General features: G+C 39.8%; 1 protein-coding gene and 1 non-coding gene across 2 annotated transcripts in view; one reads left to right on the forward strand and one right to left on the reverse strand.

Moving 5' to 3' along the window:
- NAALADL2 (N-acetylated alpha-linked acidic dipeptidase like 2) overlaps positions 1-22,929 on the reverse strand; it is a 989,255-nt gene that overhangs the window by 944,350 nt on the left and 21,976 nt on the right. The window lies entirely within an intron of this gene.
- LOC119935365 lies at positions 22,453-22,589 on the forward strand. The gene has a single exon (XR_005453254.1). It is a non-coding gene; the product is annotated as a small nucleolar RNA SNORA7 (small nucleolar RNA).

The raw sequence follows: 22,929 nt of genomic DNA on the forward strand, positions 1-22,929 counted from the left end.
CTAGGTCATGTTTGTCAACTGACTAAGCTCTTTCACATATGAGTCCTTCACTTTCTGCCTTGAAACCTGGATGTGGTCACAGGGAACCTTTGAAGTACAGCCATTACTGAAAATGAGATGTACTGACTATTATTTCTTCCTTCCATTCCCATTATTAAGCCTCTCAAAATGTAAATGAGTTAGTTCTAAACTGTTAATCTAAGCACCCTGATGCTAAAAGAAAATACAGAAGCGGCAAATGATAATCTATGCTTTTTAATAAAAAAAGAAAAAGTCATTAAGCATTTTAGACTTTCAGTTATATATTTTGTTTCTGACATTAGTAGAGTTAAGATTTTGTGAAACCTAAACTAAGATTGTTTCATTCCTCAAACTCTGGAAAGCAAATTCCCAATAATTAAAACAACCTTACCAAAACCTAATAAAAATATACTGAGCAGCAAAATTTGTAATGCAACTATGTCCATAAAACAAGAGACTTACTGCCTTAGGCTCTAAAGATCATGGGAACTAGAATATATAAAATAATGGTGGCTCCAGCTGCTAACTTAACAGAAATTGTCAGTTCTTTAATTTGAAAATGAAATTCCATTTTTATTTTTCTTACTTGAAATGATGGAATATCATCACCAGCATATGCATTTATAGTTTGTTTAGAGTATGCTTCTTCAAGGCCTGGCATGTTAAATTCATAGCCTGTTATTGTTTTCTGTCAAATTAGAAGACTGCTTTACCAATTATTGATTAAAGAATATTAGCAGGACATATAAACAAGGGTTCATTGAGGGTACCTATAGATACATTTTGATTGCCTATGGAATTAGGAGTTTGGCATGGATTTATACAAATCACAATAGCAGACTATTCAAATTAGGCTCCAACTTAAACCAAAATTCCAACTGTCAAAAAAGGCTAGATGCTTGAGATAGAAATATCAGGTGAAATAGCAGTATGGCTCAGTGGAAAGATTGTGGCCCTGGAGTCAGGAGACCTGGGTTCTAATCATGACCACCACTTGCCTGCTCTATGACCTAGGGCAAATCACTTAATTTCTCTGTTGCCTCAGTTTCCTCATCTGTAAAATAGGGATAAAATATCTGTTCTTCCTGCTCTTAAGACTGTGAGCTCCATATGGGACAATGACTATGCCTGAACTGATTCTATTGTGTCTATCCAAGCATCTATCACAGTGCTTCAAACGTATTAAGCATTAAAAAAATTCTGCAGTTATTATCATTACTGGCAAAAATGATATACTTTGCTAAACACAGAAATATTGCAGATATACAGCATCACTTTTTTTTCAAATACTACATCCTGATTAGTGTAAACATAAATAGAAATTCATTAAATTAAAACATTACATTGACACGCAAAAACTATTCCTTAATGGGGATTATATACTACCAACTTCTCTAACTTAAATTTATTTCTCTTTTCCTGAAGTTGATTTGCAAAAAGGTACAATCTGGAAGAAGATTTCCACCATTCTACTTAGCCATACTTTCTTCATTAAATTTATAATAACATTACTTTGACAAACCCTGAATATCCCTAACATCGTTTTAGCAAAACATAATAGTTGTGTGCAGCAAACACTGCTCATGAACCAGACCTTAAATCTGTTATAAATTTTCAGAATTATTTGTCTTCTGTCAATTAATTTTTTTTTTACATTGGCTTAGTGCTCCAGAGTTCCTACTTGGTTATCAGCAGTAGTAGTCCTTAGATCAATCAATCAATCAATCAATCATATTTATTGAGCACTTACTGTGTGCAGAGCACTGTACTAAGTGCTTGGGAAGTACAAGTTGGCAACATATAGAGACAGTCCCTACCCAACAGTGGGCTCACAGTCTAAAAGGGGGAGACAGAGAACAAAACCAAACATACTAACAAAATAAAATAAATAGAATAGATATGTACAGGTAAAATAAATAAATAAATAAATAGAGTAATAAATATGTACAAACATATATACATATATACAGGTGCTGTGGGGAAGGGAAGGAGGTAAGATGGGGGGATGGAGAGGAATATTATATATATTATATATAATAGATATTAAACATACGGTAGGGGTAGCATTTGTGGTGAGCCCACAACAAACTGCTTTATTTGTAACTGTTTGTGATTCCATGAACAACAAAAAGGAAAAGATTGGCAAAGGCACTGATGGGCTCTACTTGAGACAGGTGATTGCTGGCCCGTCAGGGCGGAGCATGGAGGAAGGCATGGCCTTTCTCATCCTGCTCCAACTGGCCCATTAATGACTGCCATGTAGAGCCACTCCTGAGATGCCTAAGGCAGATAAAAGGCTGGTCCCTTTGAATTACAAGGAAGCATGCTGAAGCACACACAGAGAAGGACATGCAGAGAAGCAAACACTGAGAAGCACCTGGAACAGAAGCACGCAGAGGAGGAGCAAGAAAACCATGCAGGAGAGAAAGCATTTAGGAAGCAGCAGAAGACAGCAGCACTTGGAAGCAGGAGAGGAAGCAGAGTTTGGAGGAAGCAGTGTGTGGAGGAGGCTTGCGGCGTAAGCAGTCCATATCGCCAAGATCTTCTCCCAACCTTCTGCTGTGGGATCGACAGAATCAATCAATCAATCAATCAATCGTATTTACTGAGCGCTTACTGTGTGCAAAGCACTTTACTTAGCACTTGGGAAGTACAAGTTGGCAACATAAAGAGACAGTCCCTACCCAACAGTGGGCTCACAGTCTAAAAGAATGGACAGAATGGTCTCCTTTGACCAGCAGACTGCTATTGGACCCTTGGTGGACTGCAATGAGTGTGTGTATGTGTCCACTCCCTTGCATATTGGTAAAGCTAAATAAAAACTTTCCAAAGTAACCTTGGAGGTCAGTGGCGTGGTTTGACTTCTAATACTTGTCACTGATGCTCCCTCAGTCCAGGAAGGTCCTGCTTGGTATGAGCCGGGGGCTCGTGACAATATCATGCTAGGTAATTTTCATCTAAAAGACTTTCTACTTAGAACTTAATGCCTAAATTCCTTTTGTAGACAGATGGTTGCTGGGTTTATGAGTGAAGAGTAAGCAGGAGTTTTGGAAAATGGTAGGCAGATAGTGGCTACTTCGATACAGTTTAAAAATGGGATTCTCTGTAGAGAATCCCCATATTCTAACCCGAAAAGAAGAATAGTGGTTTTCACACTTCAAATGACAACAGACAACATACTCATTATTTTCACCTGAATGACACTACGTAAAAAGATCAACTGTGTTCTGATCTTTAAAATGAGTTTTGATTGTCACATTTTTTTTTTGCATTGATGTAAATGCTTCTTATTTCCTTCTGCCAAACAAATATATATTAGCTACTAGAGAAACCATCCTTGAAGCAGGAAAAGATTTGCATTCCATTTGGTAAATTCACAGGTGCTTGAAGTTAAAGAGAAGATTTCTTTTGGCCATTTGACAAAGGCTAAACAGTTATTCCTATTGGTATCAATCTCGGTTAACTAAGGTTTTCAAGAGCAAAACAACACTCAATCAGAAAATGGCTTTAGGAATAGATTCCTAGGATTATTTGTATTTCATTAATGATCAAGTGTAAACTACAATTCGAAGATTAGGCAAGAATTAATGCTTGGCCAGAGCAGCATATTGAATTACAAAATGAGATACACTGCTTACCATGGTTCTAATTTAGGTACAAAGCTTTATAATTTTTCTTGTCCATATAACAGATGCCTTCAAGAACTCATTCTCTCCTATGGCTTCAACTACCATCTCTATTCATATGATCCCCAAATTTACATCCCAAGTTCTGATTTTCCCCCTCTCCACAGTCTTGCAATGCCTCCTGCCTTCAGAAAATACCTACTTGGATGTCCTGCCTACATCTCAAAGTTCACATGTCTAAAACAGAACTCCTCACATTTCCACCCAAACCCAGTCCTCCCCATGACTTTCCCATCACTGTAAACAACACCACCATCCTCCCTGTCTCCTAAGCCCATAACTGTGGTGTTATCAACTTATCTCTATCATTCAATCCACATTTTCAATCTGTGACGAAATTCTCTTGGTTCAGACTTCACAACATTGCTAAAATCCAGCCTTCCCTCTTCACCCAAACTGCTACCGTGCTGATCCTATCCAGCCTTGACTAATGAGTCTGTCCCCACGCTGACCTCCTAGGCTCCTAGATCTCTCCACTCCACTGCATGGATCATTTTTCAACAAAAATGTTCAGTCCATAATAAAAATAATAATGATGGCATTTGTTAAGCACTTACTATGGGCAAAGCACTGTTCTAAGTGCTGGGGGCAGGGGGATACAAGGTAATCAGGTTGCCCCACATGGGGCTCAGTCTCAACTCCCATTTTACAGATGAGGTAACTGAGGCTCGGAGAAGTTAAGTGACTTGCCCAAGGTCACACAGCAGACATGTGGTGGAGCCGGGATTTGAACCCATGACCTCCAACTCCAAAGCCCTTGCTCTTTCCACTGAGCCAAGCTACTTCTCAATGTCTCCTCCCCACTCGTCAAAGGTCTCCAATAGCTGCCCAATCACCTCTGCATTAATTATCATCATCAATCATCAGTTGTATTTATTGAGCACTTACTGTGTGCAGAGCACTGTACTAAGCGCTTGGGAAGTACAAGTTGGCAACATATAGAGACAGTCCGAAACTGCTTCCATTGGCTTTAAAGAGCTTAATCAGCTTTCCCTATCTTACCTCACCTCACTTATTTCCTACTACAGCCCAGCCTGAACACTCTACTTCTCTAGAACCAGCTAACTCACTGTGCCCCGATCTTGTCTATCTTGCAACTGATCCCTATCCCACATTCTCCCTTAGCCTGGAAGTCCCCTGCTGCCACATATGCCAGACCACCACTCTCTCCACCTGAAAAAGCACGGTTAAGGTCACGGCTCCCCAAGAGGCCTTCCCCCCCCAATTAAGCCCTCTTTTCCCTGGCTCACTCTCCTTTCTGCACCATCTGCACTTGAATATCTGACCTTTGGACAGTTAATATTTGCCCCTATTGATATCTGCTGTCAATATTACCCCTATTGATATTTGCCTCTAGAATGGAAGCTTGTAGGTGGGAAATATGTCTACCAACTTTGTTGGTACTTTCCCAAGCACTATGTACAGTCCTTTGCACACAATAAGAGCTCCAAAAATACAGTTGATTGACTGATTGATCACTGTATCTAACAAAGGATCATCAAACTGTTAAAAATACTTCAAGCTACACAAAAATTCGAAGTGAGGGAAAATCCATAGGCACTGAAACTGAAATGCCTGAAAGGTGGTTACTCTCCCTTGATCGATTCTGTAAGTTTACCATAATGTGGTTTTCCTGAAAGTTAGCACTTCACAGACTCTAATATCCTTAAGCAACTATGTGCTACTGGAGAATCACCAAGTATTATTCTACCAAAAAATTTAGGGGGAGTTCAAGGGGTTCCACAACACAAGAGGAAACGATTAACCAAGTTTTCAGTATTTTAAGTATAAAACAAAGAGACACAAATACCTCTGTTGTCATACAACAATTCGAAACTTGGACATGGTCATAATAACTTGCGGTTTGCAGTTAACCAAGGAAATAATTTGACCTACTTTATACCTTTCTGTTGACACTGTAAACACAAGCCAAACACCCACATAACAGTCTATTTTGAAATCTATTACTAACAAAACAAACCATATAATTACATAGTTATGCTACTTACTGCTAGACAATAGAGCATATGAACAGAATACAAATGCACCCAGAGCACAGGTGGTTTGACTAAATGAGATGAATGTCTTGAACCATAAAGAGTTCTAGCATTGATCTCTTGAGATTCTGAGGAGGCAGACATTGTAGTTCTTCCATGGGCTGTAGTCCCAAGTGGAATGAGTCTATAATTTTTTCACACCATTACAATCGTTACAGTCTTGGGTAAAATGGAAGTCCTGACAGGCAGCTTTGAAAGAGACTAAAAGGAAAATGTAATCACCTTTCTGTGAACTGTAAGCCTGGACACCACTTAATCAATCACCAGGAATTTAAGTTCTCATCAAAATGTGATGGGATGTTGCAGCTGCTCCACTTATTATTAGTTTGTCCTATGGTCTTTATGACTCTCATGATTTTCAGGCAAATCAATAAACCTATCTTTTTAGAAACCTGATTTTTTAGTTGACTAATTTAGGGAAGAAAATTTCCATGTTTTAGTTGAGTTAGCCACTCATGTGGAAAAAGACAAAGCAAACATAAAATTACTTCCACATGTCTTTGTATTTAAATTGGCGTTAACAACAATGCCTAAGGAAAAACAAATTTGAATATGTTAACGATGAGATACATCATATTTTACAATTATGATCACATATAAAATGTTAATATGATCACTAGAATTTAATAATGTAGTGTATAGATACAAAGTCTTGACAGCCTCAATAAATCAGCCCGAGACCATCTAAAATGATTCAAATTTGCAGTTGCCATCTTCGGCAACTGAAACTCTGCTGATGTGTCAGCGTCACTGAACACATCTAAAAACATCAATTACTCTTGCATGAAATTGAACTATATGAAGAGTAGGGGGTTACAGATGATCAACAAATTCTGAAGTATAAGTAAATATTTATCTTTATGCTTATCATTTTAACATTTATATACTAGCAATTCAGAATGGTTGAAGTTCCTGAATCTTACAGCTTTTCAAAAATATCTCTGCTGTCATCTAAGGTTTAAAATTTCATTTTCTAGAATGCATTCTGTTAACAACTAGATTTTAATTTGTTATGGGCTAATATCCTATTTTAAAAGCAATCGACTCTTTTAGGCAAATGGACTTCTTGCTAGATTTCACTATTTTAAATATTTATGCTAGGGAAAAATCTGTTCATAAAATAATGGAGTGAGTGAGTTGAATAGTTACTATTGAGATTTTAATAAGTTGTATAGTACAGCTATAGAACTGTGAATCTCAAAGGAAATCTTAAATACAAGGGAACCTTAAATAAACTGTTCAAAATGAATATCATAACCAACTCCCAAAACGAAATGAAAATAATGTTTTACCAAATTGAAAAAAAGGAATGAACTTGGGGGATTTAAATTATTTTGCTAGAAATTTAAACAAACAATGTTTAATAATATAGAAAAGACATGCTTACTGAAATAATAACTTACTCAATGTATCTACCTTTGGAAAATGACATGACAAAATTGACATAAGTATTCACACATCCAGAATTGCATTCTGGATTGTAACTATTCTCTTACACAACTTCTCACACCTAGATTTACAAACACTTCCAAAAAGATGCATCAAGATTACAAAAGCCATGGTATAACCACAGAAACAACGAAGAATCCAGAGAGACTTCAGAAGGCAAGCTAAGTAAGCAGCCACCTCAAGAAGCTGCTTAGTGGTGGCATAGATTCATTCATTCATTCATTCAATTGTATTTATTGAGGGCTTACTGTGTGCTTGGCAACATGTAGAAATGGTCCCTATCCAACAGACTGGCGTTGTTGGATAGGGACCATTTGTTGGCGTTGTGGCGAGACTGTCCATCAGTGAATCAGTGGTATTTATTGAGTGCTTACTATGTACAGAACACTGTACTAAGCACTTGGGAGGGAACAATACAGCAAAATTAGCAGACGTTCTCAGTCTTGAATATGACAGCTGGAAGATTGTGCTACTATCAATCAATCAATCGTATTTATTGAGCGCTTATTGTGTGCAGAGCACTGTACTAAGCATTTGGGAAGTACAAGTTGGCAACATATACAGACAGTCCCTACCCAACTGTGGGCTCACAGTCTAAAAGGGGGAGACAGAGAACAAAACCAAACATACTAACATAATAAAATAAATAGAATAGATATGTACAAGTAAAATAAATAAATAACTACAGATAAATAAATAATACTACAGAACAGTCTTGCAGTTCAGAGGATTACAGTCTAATGATTTTGAATCTAGCCCAGAGCTTAGAATGGGGCTTGACATACAATAAGCACTTAACAAATACCATTATTATTTTTTATTCTTATTAGTTGCAGTAGTACCCATATGAATACCATTATTAAGACCTTTCTGTCTGCTAGCTACTGTAGACAATACACGAGTGGGAATTATGTGTCACCTCGACTTGCTCCCTTTGCTTCCCCCCCCGCTTCACAGTATTTATGTATGTAAGAAATATATATATATAAAATTCTATTTATTTACATCGATGTCTGTTTACTTGTTTTGATGTCTGCCTCTTCCCCTCTAGACTGTAAGCCTGTTGTGGGCAGGGATTGTCTCTCTCTATTGCTCTATTGTACTTTGAGAGCGCTTAATAAATACAGCTGAATGAATAAATACAATTGAATGAATTAGACACAGTCCCTGTATCTCGTGGGCTTACAATCCAAGAGTTTATGCGGGGAATATGAATATGTTAATATGTTGAATATGTTAACGATGAGATACATCATATTTTACAATTATGATCATGTATAAAAGTGTTAATATTATCACTTGAATTTAATAATGTAGTGTATAGATACAAAGTCCTGACAGCCTCAATAAATCAGCCCGAGACCATCTAAAATGATTCATATTTGCGAGGAGGCCTTCACAGACTGAACCCCATCCTTCCTCTCCCCCTCATCCCCTTCCCCATCCCCTCCACCTTACCTCCTTCCCCTCCCCACAGCACCTGTATATATGTATATGTTTGTACGTATTTATTACTCTATTTATTTTATTTGTACATTTTATTCTATTTATTTTATCTTGTTAATATGTTTTATTTGTTGTCTGTCTCCCCCTTCTAGACTCTGAGCCTGCTGTTGGGTAGGGACCATCTCTATATGTTGCCAACTTGTACTTCCCAAGCGCTTAGTACAGTGCTCTGCACACAGAAAGTGCTCAATAAATACGATTGAATGAATGAATGAATGAGAAGAGATAAGAGATAGATCCAAAAAGCCTGATGAAACAATAAAACACAATGCAAGGAATAGACAACAGAAATAAATAGAAAAATGGGCTCAAAGTTTCAGCAATGGGGGTGTCCAAGAAAATGTGGGATTGTGCTGGGAGCAGGGACCCTCTCTGGTGTGTGGGGAAGATGGAGGTTATCATAGTTCTACCAACTCTGTTGTACTGTACTTTTCCAAGCACTTAATATAGTGCTCTGCACACAGTAAGCACTCAATAAATACTACTGATTGATTGATTGATTGTAAAGCAGAATATTTTCAATGAATAGGCAAGAACAAATTCTTCTCTCCAATATCTCTTCTTCTTCCTCTTTTTTCTGACTCTTGGTAGCTGACACATTTGTGTGAATTTATGGCTGGTTGCCAACCTGAACCCTCAGCCTAGGCTTATTCCCTCTTCCAAATCCATCAGACCACAGCCTTCCCCAACTTTAAAACCCTCTTAAAAATCTCCAGAGAGCATTTCCAATTAAATCACAATCCTCCAGTTATGTCAGTCCAGCACCTACTTTCACATTTTGTGGTTTAGTCCTATCTCATCACTTGTGTACACATATATATATATGATATATATAGAGAGAGAGAGAGATTTTGCATACATTTCATTCATAAATACATTTATATGTACATTCAATTATTTGTTCAGTTGTTTCAGCTGAAGCATTTGTACTACCCCATGTCTGCCTTATCCCCCATTCTTCCTCTGGCCTTCACGATCAATAAATTTTCTTGTCATTCACCCTAATTAAAATGTAAGACCTTTGAGGGCAGGAAACCTGTGTCTTGTTAGTGTTGAACTCTGCTAACTGTTTACTACAATGCCTTGTATTCAGAGGGTTTTCAATAATACTATTAGTTAACTGATTAACCACTCCATCACCTTGCCTCCTCCTACCTCACCTCACTCCTGTGTTTCTACAACCCAGCCCACTCATTTCACTCCTCTGGTGCTAACCTTCTCACTGTGCCTTGATCTCACTTATGTCACTGCCGACCCCTGGTCCACTTCCTGACTCTGGCCTGTAACACCCTCCCTCCTCAAATCCGCCAGATAATTACTCCCTCCTGCTTCAAAGCCTTATTGAGGGCACATCTCCTCCAAAAGGCCTCCCCAGACTAAGCCCCACTTTTTCTCAACTCCCACTCCCTTCCGTGTCACCCTGACATGTTCCCTTTGCTCTTCCCCCTTCCCATCCCCATAGCACTTATGTATATGTCTGTAATTTCATTCATTTGTATTGATGTCTGTCTGCCCCCCTCTAGACTCTGAGCTCATGGTGTGCAGAGATTGTCACTGTTTATTGTTGCATTGTACTGTCCCAAGTACTTAGTACAGTGCTCTGCACAGAGTAACCGTTTAATAAATGAGATTGAAAGAATGACTTAAACCTTCCTGCTCAAATCTTCCTGTACATGCTATTTCTTCACCATTCCCAAAATTTTCCCACTGCATTTATTTGGTATTGATTTAATAGCCCACTACTAAGTCTATTATTTATATCTAGCCCCACACTTTTCACTATTTTCCATCCCTATTCCTCATGGTGTGTGTTAAATATTTTCTATTTGTCAAGCACTGGGATAGATACAAGTAATTACGTGAGGGAGAGTCACTGTCCCACAAAGGGCTCACAGTCTAGCATGGAAGGAGAACAGATATATAAGTAACCTGCTGAGGTTACACATTAGGTAAGTGGCAGAGCCAGGATTAGAACTTAAGTCTTCTCACTTCTAGGCTAAGCTGCTTCTCTCATTAATTAATTGAATCTATTTGCTAATGACATTTATTGAGTGCTTACTGTGTGTGTAGCAAGTGTATTAAGCCCTTGGGAGAGTATAATGGAGTAAGTGGACTCAATTCCTGCAACTCCTGATTGTAGGAGTTAACAATCTAGTAGAGATTGTAGAGTAGCAACTCTGTTATACTGTACTATCCTGAGAACTTAGTACAGTGCTCTGCACACAGTAAGTGCTCCATAAATACATTTGATTGAGGAGAAAGACATTAAAATGAATTGCAGATAGGACTCCTTTCCCTCTCATCTTATGAAATCTCTCGCTCCGTCCCTTCTCCCCTCTTTAAGGACTTGCCCAACATCATACAGCAGACAGGAGGCAGAGCTGGGATTAGAACACAGATCCTTTAGACTCCCAGACCAATGCTCTCTCCTCTCCAGTGCTACTCTGGCCACCTGTGCTTCTGACCCCATTCCCTCTCATTTTATGAAATCTCTCACTCCGTCCCTTCTCCCCTCCTTAACTTCCATCTTGAACCTCTCACTCTCCACAGGTTCCTTCCCCTCTGCCTTCAAACATGCCCAAGTCTCTCCCATCCTAAAAAAACCTTCTCTTGACCCCACCTCACCTTCTAGTTATCGCCCTTTCTCCCTCCTACCATTCCTTTCTAAGCTCCTTGCACAAGTTGTCTACACGTGTTGCCTCGAATTCCTCAATGCCAAATCTCTCCTTGACCCCCGTCAATCTGGCTTCCGTCCCCTACATTCCATGGAAACTGCCCTCTCAATGGTCAGAAATGACCTCCTGCTTGCCAAATCCAACAGCTCATACTCTATCCTAATCCTCCTTGAACTCTCAGCTGCCTTCGACACTGTGAACGACCCCCTTCTCCTCAGCACACTATCCAACCTTGGCTTCACAGACTCTGTCCTCTCCTGGTCCTCTTATCTCTCTGGTCATTCATTCTCAGTCTGTTTTGCAGGCTCCTCCTCCCCCTCCCATCCCCTTACTGTAGGGGTTCCTCAAGGTTCAGTTCTTGGTCCCCTTCTGTTCTCAATCTACACTCACTCCCTTGGTGACCTCATTCACTCCCACAGCTTCAACTATCATCTCTACGCTGATGACACCCAAATCTACATCTCTATCCCTGCTCTCTATCCCTCCCTCCAGGCTCACATCTCCTCCTGCCTTCAGGACATCTCCATCTGGATGTCTGCCCGCCACCTAAAACTCAACATGTCGAAGACTGAACTCCTTATCTTCCCTCCCAAACCCTGCCCTGTCCCTGACTTTCCCATCACTGTTGACGGCACTACCATCCTTCCCATCTCACAAGCCCACAACCTTGGTGTCATCCTCGACTCCGCTCTCTCGTTCACCCCTCACATCCAAGCCGTCACCAAAACCTGCCGGTCTCACCTCCGCAACATTGCCAAGATCTGCCCTTTCCTCTCCATCCAAACTGCTACCCTGCTCATTCAAGCTCTCATCCTATCCCGTCTGGATTACGATATCAGCCTCCTTGCCGATCTCCCATCCTCCTGTCTCTCCCCACTTCAATCCACACTTCACACCACTGCCCGGATTGTCTTTGTCCAGAAACACTCTGGGAATGTTACTCCCCTCCTAAAAAATCTCCAGTGGCTACCAATCAACCTACGCATCAGGCAGAAACTCCTCACCCTGGGCTTCAAGGCTCTCCATCAACTCGCCCCCTCCTACCTCACCTCCCTTCTCTCCTTCTCCAGCCCAGCCTGCACCCTCCGCTCCTCTGCCGCTAATCTCCTCACCATGCCTCATTCTCGCCTGTCCCACCGTCGACCCCCGGCCCACGTCATCCCCCGGGCCTGGAATGCCCTCCCTCCCCACATCTGCCAAGCTAGGTTTCTTCCTTCCTTCAAGGCCCTACTGAGGGCTCACCTCCTCCAAGAGGCCTTCCCAGACTGAGCCTCCTCCTTCCTCTCCCTCTCCTCCCCCTTGCCATCCCCCCACCTTGCCTCCTTCCCCTCCCCACAGCACCTGTATATATGTATATATGTTTGTATGTATTTATTACTCTATTTATTCATTTGTTTTACTTGTACATATTAATTCTATTTATTTTATTTTGTTAATGTGTTTTGTTTTGTTCTCTGTCTCCCCCTTCTAGACTGTGAGCCCACTGTTGGGTACGGACCGTCTCTATATGTTGCCAACTTGTACTTCCCAAGCGCTTAGTACAGTGCTCTGCACACAGTAAGCGCTCAATAAATACGAATGAATAAATGAATGAATGAATGAGAAGCAACTGAGTGTAGAGATATGTAACAAAGTGAAATAAGGGTGGAAAGTGGACTCAGGAGCTAACATCTTAGGCTTATGGACTCAAGAACATGGGTTGGCCAGTTAGGAGGAAGAGATAATAATAATGATAATAAGAATAACAATAATAATAATAATGGTATTTGTAAGCGTTTACTATTTGCAAGGCATGGGTGGAAGCAGGCAAATCAGGTCAGACACAGTCCCTGTTCGAGTGGGGCTCACAGTTTCAGTCCCCATTTTCAGATGAGGTAACTGAGGCATAGAGAATTTAAATGACATGCCCAAGGTCACACAGCAGACAAGTGGCACAGCTGGGATTAGAATTCAGGTCCTTCTGACTTCCAGGCCTGTGCTCTATCCACTAAACCATGCTGCTTCTTAGAGATGATAGATTAGATGATAGATTAGTCAGGGAAGGCTTCCTGGTGGAGATGTAAATTTTGTAGGGCTCTGCCAATTGGAGGAATTGTGGTTTGTTGGGTGTGATGTTGAAAAAAGTTCCCTTTAGACTGTATGTTCATCAAGGGACAGGGATTATGACCTGCGTATATTCCCAATGTTCCCTGAACAGTGTTATGCACAATAGGAACTCATTAAATCCTTCCAGGGAAGCAGTTGGTGACTGGGAGTTTCAACGTGTAGGAAAGCTATCATGTGTCATTAAAGCAACACCATGCTAGTCTAACTTTTTGAATCCTGGACTGCTATCTTCTGAAATCAAACCTATGCATTTTTCTCTCTTTGGTATCTGTGACTTTAGCCTGGAGTCCTGAACTCTAAAGAGAATAAAGAATAGCTTTTAGACCCATATACATGTCCAAACTCATGGAATGGGAGCTAGAGAACACATCCAAAGAACTAATCTGATTAAATTCGTTGATCTCACTGCCAGCCCTAGGTTCACGTTTCCTGCCGACCTGAGCTGCTGAGTTGTAGGGAAGAGATAAACATGTGAAAAATGAAAGCTTTTGGCAAATTTCCTTATCATTGTTAAGGATTTTGCTTCTAACCAAATGAAGGGAATATATTCCTCTTGTTTCTTCTCCCTGACGGTGATTGGCAATGAGCCCAAGTGATAGCTAATGCAGTCCCAGCACTGAGGAAGCACAGAATGCTTACAAGTTGGCATTGTGAAATAACATACACTCAATCCATCAACGTCTTGTCTTATGCCATCGAGTCGTCTTTGACCTATAGTGATGCCATGGACACATCTCTCCCAGAATGCCCCACCTCCATCTGCAATTGTTCTGGTAGTGTATCCATTAATAGCACTGTATCAAAACTAGGGAGAGTACAATAGAGTTGGTAGACACGAACTCTGCCACCGAGGACTTTGAAATATAGCAGGAGAGACAGGGGAAATTAATAAGAATACACAAGATATGTATATGACAGTTTGGGAATGAAGAGGAGAAGGGAAGTTCCCAAATGAAGGGCTAGATGAGAAATTGGGAAAATATGGTGGGGAGGAGTCATATTAGTCGAGGAAGGATGTTGAAATATGTGAAACGTCTGAAGTGTTTTGAAGATGGAAGAGCTCTTCTGTGGTTTGTCAGATATGAAAGCGGGAGGAGTCCCAGGAGATAAGAAGGGTGTCAGCAAAGGTCCATGTCAGGAGAGACAAGAATGAAGCCCAATACTAAATTACGGAACTAGATGTGATATAGAAATTCACAAGTGACAAAAGTGGACAAAGAAGAAGTAGATCATGCATTATAATAATAGGCTCAAGAGGTTGCCAACTACCTGGAAATTTATTTCTCAAGTTAGGTTGCTTCTTATTAAAAAAAGGCACTGGATAATTCTGAGACCTTTGTGTTGACATTCATAATACACAAAGCTATCAACTGAAAACCTAAGAAGGTATTTTTCATTTTACCCCTTCATAGATACACACACACACACACACACAGAGAAAGCCACTCCTGAAACTCCATATTTCTTACTTATTTTATCCATTTACTTTATTGAATTTTAAATGAACTGCCTCCGGGAGCAATTGTAAAAAATAAAATATTAGTCAATGAAATGATCAAATTGAAAAAAAAAAAAACTTCAAACCAGCCTGCACAAAAAAGGCTAGTTATGTGCCATATCCTGAAGGCAAAATTACACAAGACTGGAACTTCTTAGTGACGGAATTCCAAAAACTAGTACTAGTCATCACTGAGTCCCTGACTCGTTCAATCAGTGGAATTTGTTGAGCTCTTACTTTGTGAAGAGCACTGTACTAAGTAGTTGTGAGAGTACAATAACACAAATCTAAGAATTATCATATACAGCTTTGCAAGCAATGGGCAACACTAACACTTGGATCTGGATGCAGTTCAGTGGCAGGAGTGTGTCATTTTGGAGGCTGTGATTTGTGAGAGAGGGATAAAATTCAATTGTCTTAAAACTTAGCTTTCTAATATCTCAGAATAGCATTCCCTAAACCTTCTTATGGATCAGTATATCCTCCTGAAATGTAAGAGACTGTAAGAAATCTACTTCATCTGTCAGTTAATAGTAGGGATACGTCTTTCCTAGAACACAGAGTACTGAAATGCAAGGGCTTTTCTGGTTAATGTCTTACGGAAGCAGATTGTTGTGGAGTTTTTATTTTCCATGAACCTCTTGATTGGAGCTCTTGATTGATATAAGATTTTGCTCTACTGACAGGGAGTGCTTAGGGGATGTAGATAATAATAACTGTATTTGTGCCAAGTACTTTTCTAAGCACTGCTCTAAGTAGATACAAGATAATCAGGTTGGACGCAATCCCTGTCCCACATGGGACTCACAGTCTTAATCCCCATTTTACAGATGAGATAATTGAGACACAGAGAAGTTGCCCAAGGATGACTCTATGCTGGTCTCCTCAATCCATTATAGATAAGGGCAGGGGACAAGAGAAGATAGAGGAAAATATCTGACACACAGTTTCATGACAGGATGACCTTTTTTTCATAAGGCATGTTCTTCAGGCAAAAGCCTTCAAGATGTTATATCAGGTGGTGTTTTTAAATGTCCCTGGGACAATCTGTGTCTCATATCAAATTACTAGGTCATCCAATCAAGAAAGCAGGAGGAGGAGGGAGGCAGGACTTTCCGTGAAGCAAGGGAAGAAGGAACCTATGATGATCAGAAGATTTCCTTCTAAACTTGAGTGTGAGTGGGTGAACCTGGGGCTCACCCCCGGGGCAAGGAGACCCCAGTCTGGGCTGCTTCAGCTGGGACTCTCCTGGATGATTGTGGAGCCCTTCTCTCTCTGCTGTAACCACCACCACTGCTGCTCTTGGGGCTACCAGAGGGGAAGAGTGAGATCTAGAGAGCCACCATTACTGCTACCCTAAATTTTTTTTAAAAATGAATCCTATCCACACCAGGGATGCTGTATCTGGGGCCGGGAAAGTCTATGCATTCTCTCTGTATGAAATAAAATTTTAATAAAGTTACAGATCTTGTCAGCAGGAAGGCTCCTACCCTCCCAGATACTAATTATGTTTTTTTTAGAAACACTGTCTCCGTCTCTCTGTCTCTTATAAATTCTGAATATAGTTTCAAATCCTGGCGGCAAGTACCAATGAAATGCACAACTCATGTCACGAGTAACCAATTAGAAAAGGAAAATCATAATTGTGCCATATATTAAACTCTTCAACTGAGCAAAGGAATATCAGATAGGTATGCCAGGGATAGCTGTAATCCCATCAGACATGGTTCAGAAAGTCCCTACCCCACCAAAGGATCACCATGATACCCACATTCAAAGCCATCTTAAAGCCACATCTTCTCCAAGAGGCCTTCCCAGATTAAGCCTTCATTTTCCATATTCATTCTCCCTAATCCATCACCTACCCTTTAAAAGGACTTGATAGTCACCACACCCTCAGATTTATAGTCTCCCTTATACCTGCTATTTTTCCTATCTCTAATTTCAATGTCTGTGTGCCCATCCAGACTGCAAATTCCTTATATCAGGGATCATCTCTACCAAATCTATTGTAATGTGTCTTCTAAATGCTCAGTAAATATTACTGGCAGATTGATTAAGAAGCCCCAAATGGAGATTGGTAGTCAGGTAAACAAGATGATCTCAGGACTAGTTTTATGTAGTTTCAAAGTAACAGTCATACCTGCACAGCGTAATCACTGCTAGTATTTCCTTAGGGACAAGTGAAAATGATTACCTTTTTCCTTTGCAGATACAGATCAAGGAAATAATTTTATAGTGGAAAGTTCCTTCAGAGACTATGATTGGCCCCATAAGGACCCGGCCAAAGGGTAAAGACCCTATGAGAAATGATCAAAATCAAGGTGTTTCCTTGGTGTTTCAAAGAGGGTTTTTGGGAATAGGAAAGGGTATGCTATCTTCATTGTACCTCAGGTTGAAGTCAGAATTACCTACTTGCAGGGTAACCGGCCCCAATCCTTCAACCGGCAAGTCCCCATGCTGATTTGAAAGATAGCAGAGGAGAAGTACTTTGTTTCCACTCGAGCAAGGAAAGAGAAAACAGGTTAAGATTATATATCAAATTTCCCAAGTTTAAAGGTTGACACAGCATTGAAATATGTTATTTTGATAGATTGTGGAATTAAATTATTTAGGGAAAATTAACAGTAGGTAATGGTACTCTGTGTGGTATTTAGGATCTTTCCTTTTTATTTTTAATTTAGTTTTCCCCTTGCTTTCACAAGAAAGTGGAGAAAGTGGAGAAGTTGAGAAGGTAAGCCATTAAGGGTATCATGTTCAGAGATGGACTGTGAAATTGGGGAAGACAAAGAGTGTCTGCCTCTGTTGAGATCTTAGTTATTTTTGTTTCCTGTAAGCTGTTTGTGGTCAGGGAACATGTCTAGTCACTCTATTGTACTGTACTCTCCTAAGCACTTAACAAAGTTTGCTGAACACATTATTCTCTCAACAAATACCGTTGAATATTTAGGTGCCCCTAGAGTCCACCAATTATCTCCATCAGATATCTTGCCATGCATATTGAAAGAGAAAGTGTTCATGACTAACTACAAACCATCACCACTACAGCAAAAACAGTTCAAGCACAACTTGGACTTAAAGAAATAACATGGTCCAGTAGAAAGAATATAGGAGTCAGAAAACCTGAGTTTAAATCTGTCATTTGCCTGCTGTACAATCTTGGGCAAGTTACCTGACATCTCTGTGCCTCAGTTTTTCTCAACTGTAAAATGGCAATTAAATACCCATTCTCTCTCCCCTTTGGACTGTGAGTTCTGTGGAGCAGAAACTGTGCCCTACCTGATAATCTTCTATTATCTTATATTATATTATCCCTTACAGTTATATATAGTTATATGATATAATTACATTTTACATCCCTAGCATTTGGGCTGATGCTTGGCTCAAAGTAAATGCTTAGAAAATACAATTACTACAAGTAATACAATAAAACACCCATTAATCTTTTATCATCCTAACATGGAGATAAGCCCTTCCTCTCTTAAACAGTGTCTGAGCAATACAAATGCAGTTGAATAAAAAGTTTGCCAGGCAGCTTGTTCTGTTATAAAGAAGTCAGCATGGCAAATGGATAGAGCCCAGGTTTGGGATCAGAAGACATGGAAGTCTGTTAAACCATGAGCAAGTGACTTAATTTCTCTGTGCCTGTTTCCTCCACTCTAAAATGAGAATTAAATCCTGTTCTCACTCTCCCTAAACTGTGAGCCCTGGTGGGGAAAGGGACTGTTCACGATCTAATTATCCTCTACCTATAAAAGTGCTTCACACATAATAAGTGCTTAAAAAATACCACTACTTGTCTTGCCATAATTGTTATTGTTGAAGTTGAGAAAATGATTGTTCTGTCCAACCAAAAGTTCAGAAAAGACAACATACCAAGATATATTTAAAAGTAACAATAGATGAATGCAAAGTGTAAACTCATTAACCAAAAATGAACAGCTGCCTATATCCAAAGTAATGGATGACAGTTGTACTAGCCACTAGCTAGTACAGATGTATTAGCCACAATTTCACATGAGGAGAGGGTTTCACGACCAGTAGCATCATCTTAAAATCCAAAAGATGGTGAGGGGTTTTATATATATATATAAACCACCTTTCCAATGGCACCAGTAGAGTCAGTTCTCCCTTTAAGTGGGGATTACATTCTTGAAATGATGTTAAGGAGAAATCACATTATAGTCACATGAGGCATTCTGTATATATGCAAACACAGTTTCTCCCGACATCACTGTCAGAAGATGCCTCAACAGCACTGTAACCAAAAAAGGGTAATATAAACATTGCTATGGTAGAATCAATTGTGTATGTTTAACTCTTGTTCATTCAGACTGATTGCACAGCTGGGAAATTATGCATACTCTTCTGTGGCTTTTCTCACTTCCTTTTCCCTTATGGTTATTATATTATTTATTACAGAGAGGTCACATAAAATTCAGTAAAATCCAATCAGTCACTTTAGCTACTTAATAATAGCATTATGCTACACCCTGAGATAGTATGGGCTAGTACACAGTTAGTATCCCAGAAGGAGGCAGAATGGGTATTTTTAACTCAATTTTAAAGATGAGGAAATAGAATCACAGAAAAGTTAAGTGATTTGCCCAAGGACACACAGCAAGCAAGTGGCAGAGCTGGGCTTTAGAATCTGCATCTCACAATACCCAGTCCCGTGTTCTTTCCACTAGACAGTTACTTCTTGGAAGCTGAGATCCATAAATGGCTTGATAGGGATGACGCACTAAACTAGTAACTGAATAAATGGACAAACTAAGAATTTTTTCATCTTTATGCTTTAATATTTAATTATCCAATAATTAATAGAAAATGAGAACAGTAGGCTGTGAACTGTATTCCCCATTGACAATGTGACTTTCTGATTTATGCTGGCCAACAGAACAAGCCAAGGACAAAATCACGACAACAGACACCTACCATTACATCTCTTCAAATAATGAGGTAAAGCACCATGATAATAGACTGTGTTGTGAATTCCTCTATGCCTTTAAAATGGTATTGAATACTAAATACTGACAGTCTAAAAAATGTTATTTTGGGGAGGTGATCCACTTCCCAATGCCTTGGGTCAAAGCTATAACATTCTCTATTCCACAATATAATTCCCCGAGGTCAAAGGCTGTCAGGAAATGTCAAATATACAAAATGCCAGAAGTCAATTCACACATGTTTTGCCACCCTGTGCATTCTGAATTGGTTTGCTATCCACCTGCTGCAATGCAACCTGTCAGTCTGGCAGAGAAAAGTGCCAGGAAATCTCATGTTTTCCTCTTGTCCACTGTGCAAGTATTTTCACTTGGCTCATTAAATATCGGTCGGAAAGATTGAGGTCAAGAGCCACTTGGCATTTAGTCTTGTAAAGGAGACTTCCTGCAGATAACCTGGCATTTACTAGGCAGTGACTCTTCTAACCTTCCCTTTGGTTGGCACCTGTGACATAATAAAATTCATGCACAATCTGGTGAATGGGCACAATGCCATGCCAAGGCAGGGACAAATCTACTGGAAACAAAGTAATCATTAAGGTTATTCCAATTACAATGGTGAAATTCCACCTTTCCCAGGTTTCCACTGCAGTGGACAAATAACTAGGATTTATTTATTTGAAGCTTCATGATGGTATTATCAGCAGTGGAATTCTTCATATGGTTAGATGTTTCATTTTCAGCTCTCTGAATGTTCCAGATACATTTTTGTGACTGTATGTGCAGACTAGGTAATCAGTATGGGTAATCTGTGAGTCATCACCTGGGCTCACAGTTCTTACTTAAGGGTTGCATAGCTGGTGTTTTTCACGCCATTTATCCTTCTACTTCTACCCCAAGCAGGGAGGACCTTCAGTCTTAGACACGCCCACGACTTTATATGGAATATGACCATCCATGCCTAGGGGGTAATAAAATATTCTTTTAACAGTTGGAAAAACTGGGCCACAAATCAGGCATGACACAGCCTAAACTAGGAACAATGCATTTTATCCTTTCCCTTATCCTTAGGCAGTCTACCAACCTAAGGACAGGCTTATAAACATTAATATTTCCCTGATGCGGTTAAACCAATTCAAATTATTTACTTACAGCTAGGCAATCCTGTAATCACAATAAAAGCTGACAAACCAGACTGATGGCTGTAATGATTATGAGGAAATAATCTACAGACAACTCGTCTCTAGGTTTCCACATACTGTACCAAAATAAATTCAGTATTATTGCATAATAGCAAGGGTCACTGACAGAATTGCTCAGAAATATTTATATACTTACTGCCGGTAACTAATTTTAATTCCAAATAGAACACTTCTAATATAAATCATTACAGAACAATTAATTCTTGATCTTGAACCACTTTTGAACCATTGTTCATGGCTTCCCCCTCTATGCAGACAGCCCTTCCATATCATTTATGCTGAACGATATCTCTCCCCTCCTTCAAAACCAATTATTAGACTCTGAAACTTTTTCCTCATGATGTTGAAATTGTAGCCACTTGGCTGTATAACATCAAACTAGGATTGACCGTTCTGCATTCAGTGTGATCTCTGGAGGAGGCATGATAATGCACTCAGCCAGGACACAGTTGCGAACTCTGTGAAGATCCCAGAAATCATGGCCCAAACAGATTCCCAAATCATTAAATGGCCAAAGCTGGGATTTAATCAGTTTTTCCCTCTTGACAGTAAGCTCACTGTGGGCAGGGAACAAATCTATGAACTTTTTGTAACATACCAAGTATTCAGTACAGTGCTCTGCACACAGTAAGCATTCAATAAATGACATTGAATGGCTGAGTCTACTTAACAAAAAAATAGCAACAGAAAAATTTCCAAGCTGGTCTTTACAAGAAGGAATTTAAAGCCAATGAAGTTTAAATCTGCAAAGGCCAACCTTGACTGCCAGAAACCAGGCACCATATGGTTTCCTGCAAGGCTGCCAAAGGCTTTTCTTGGAGAAGTGGTTGGATGAAAGGGTTTACCCTAAAAATATCCCAAATTAGCTCACACTAGCACCCTTTTGACCCCATATATAGTTGATTAAACTTAAACATAACAAAATATTTTACAACATGGACTTCCTTTGGCCTGTGTCTCGGAAGAGCTGGAAAGCATTTAGATACAAAATGGCTCAAAATGGAATTTAAACTCCCAGCAATCTTTGAGTAGAGCTAAAAATAATTAAATAATAATTATGGCACTTGTTAAGTGGTTACTATGTGCCAAGCACTGTTCTAAGCGCTGGGGTAGATACAAGGTAATCACGTTGTCCCACGAGGGGCTCAGAGTCTTAATCTCCATTTTACAGATTAAAAATGAAGACATAAAGGTAGTGAATGTCTCTAGGTTGGGTGCAGTGGAGTTTACCACTACTAGCAGAGGAGTCAGTCTCCCTTTATAAATGGTATTTTAGGTCCAGGTTTTCTTCCCAGTGACCTTCCTGTCCCTCTCAGGATCACACCTGGAGAGTTTCCTGTACTCTACCAGTCTTGGCTACCGGAGGGAGACTCAAGCAAAGGCATACCCATTCCTTCCTAGCTTGGGCAGTGGCTAGCGAGTGGAAGGCAATCTGCTTTAAATCGAAACTCACCTATGGTGGGCAGCAGCTGCATGGTAGAGAGTCGAGGGTAGAGACTCAAGTTAACTAAATGGCAAGAAGGCCATAGCTCTAGTGGAAATCTGTCAATCAATCAGTGCTAGTCAATCAATCAATCAATCAATCGTATTTATTGAGCGCTTACTATGTGCAGAGCACTGTACTAAGTGCTTGGGAAGTACAAATTGGCATCACATAGAGACAGTCCCTACCCAACAGTGGGCTCACAGTCTAAAAGGGGGAGACAGAGAACAGAACCAAACATACCAACAAAATAAAATAAGTAGGATAGAAATGTACAAGTAAAATAAATAAATAAATAAA

The sequence above is a fragment of the Tachyglossus aculeatus genome, chromosome 1 (genome assembly GCF_015852505.1).
Source record: "Tachyglossus aculeatus isolate mTacAcu1 chromosome 1, mTacAcu1.pri, whole genome shotgun sequence".
Lineage (NCBI taxonomy): Eukaryota > Metazoa > Chordata > Mammalia > Monotremata > Tachyglossidae > Tachyglossus > Tachyglossus aculeatus.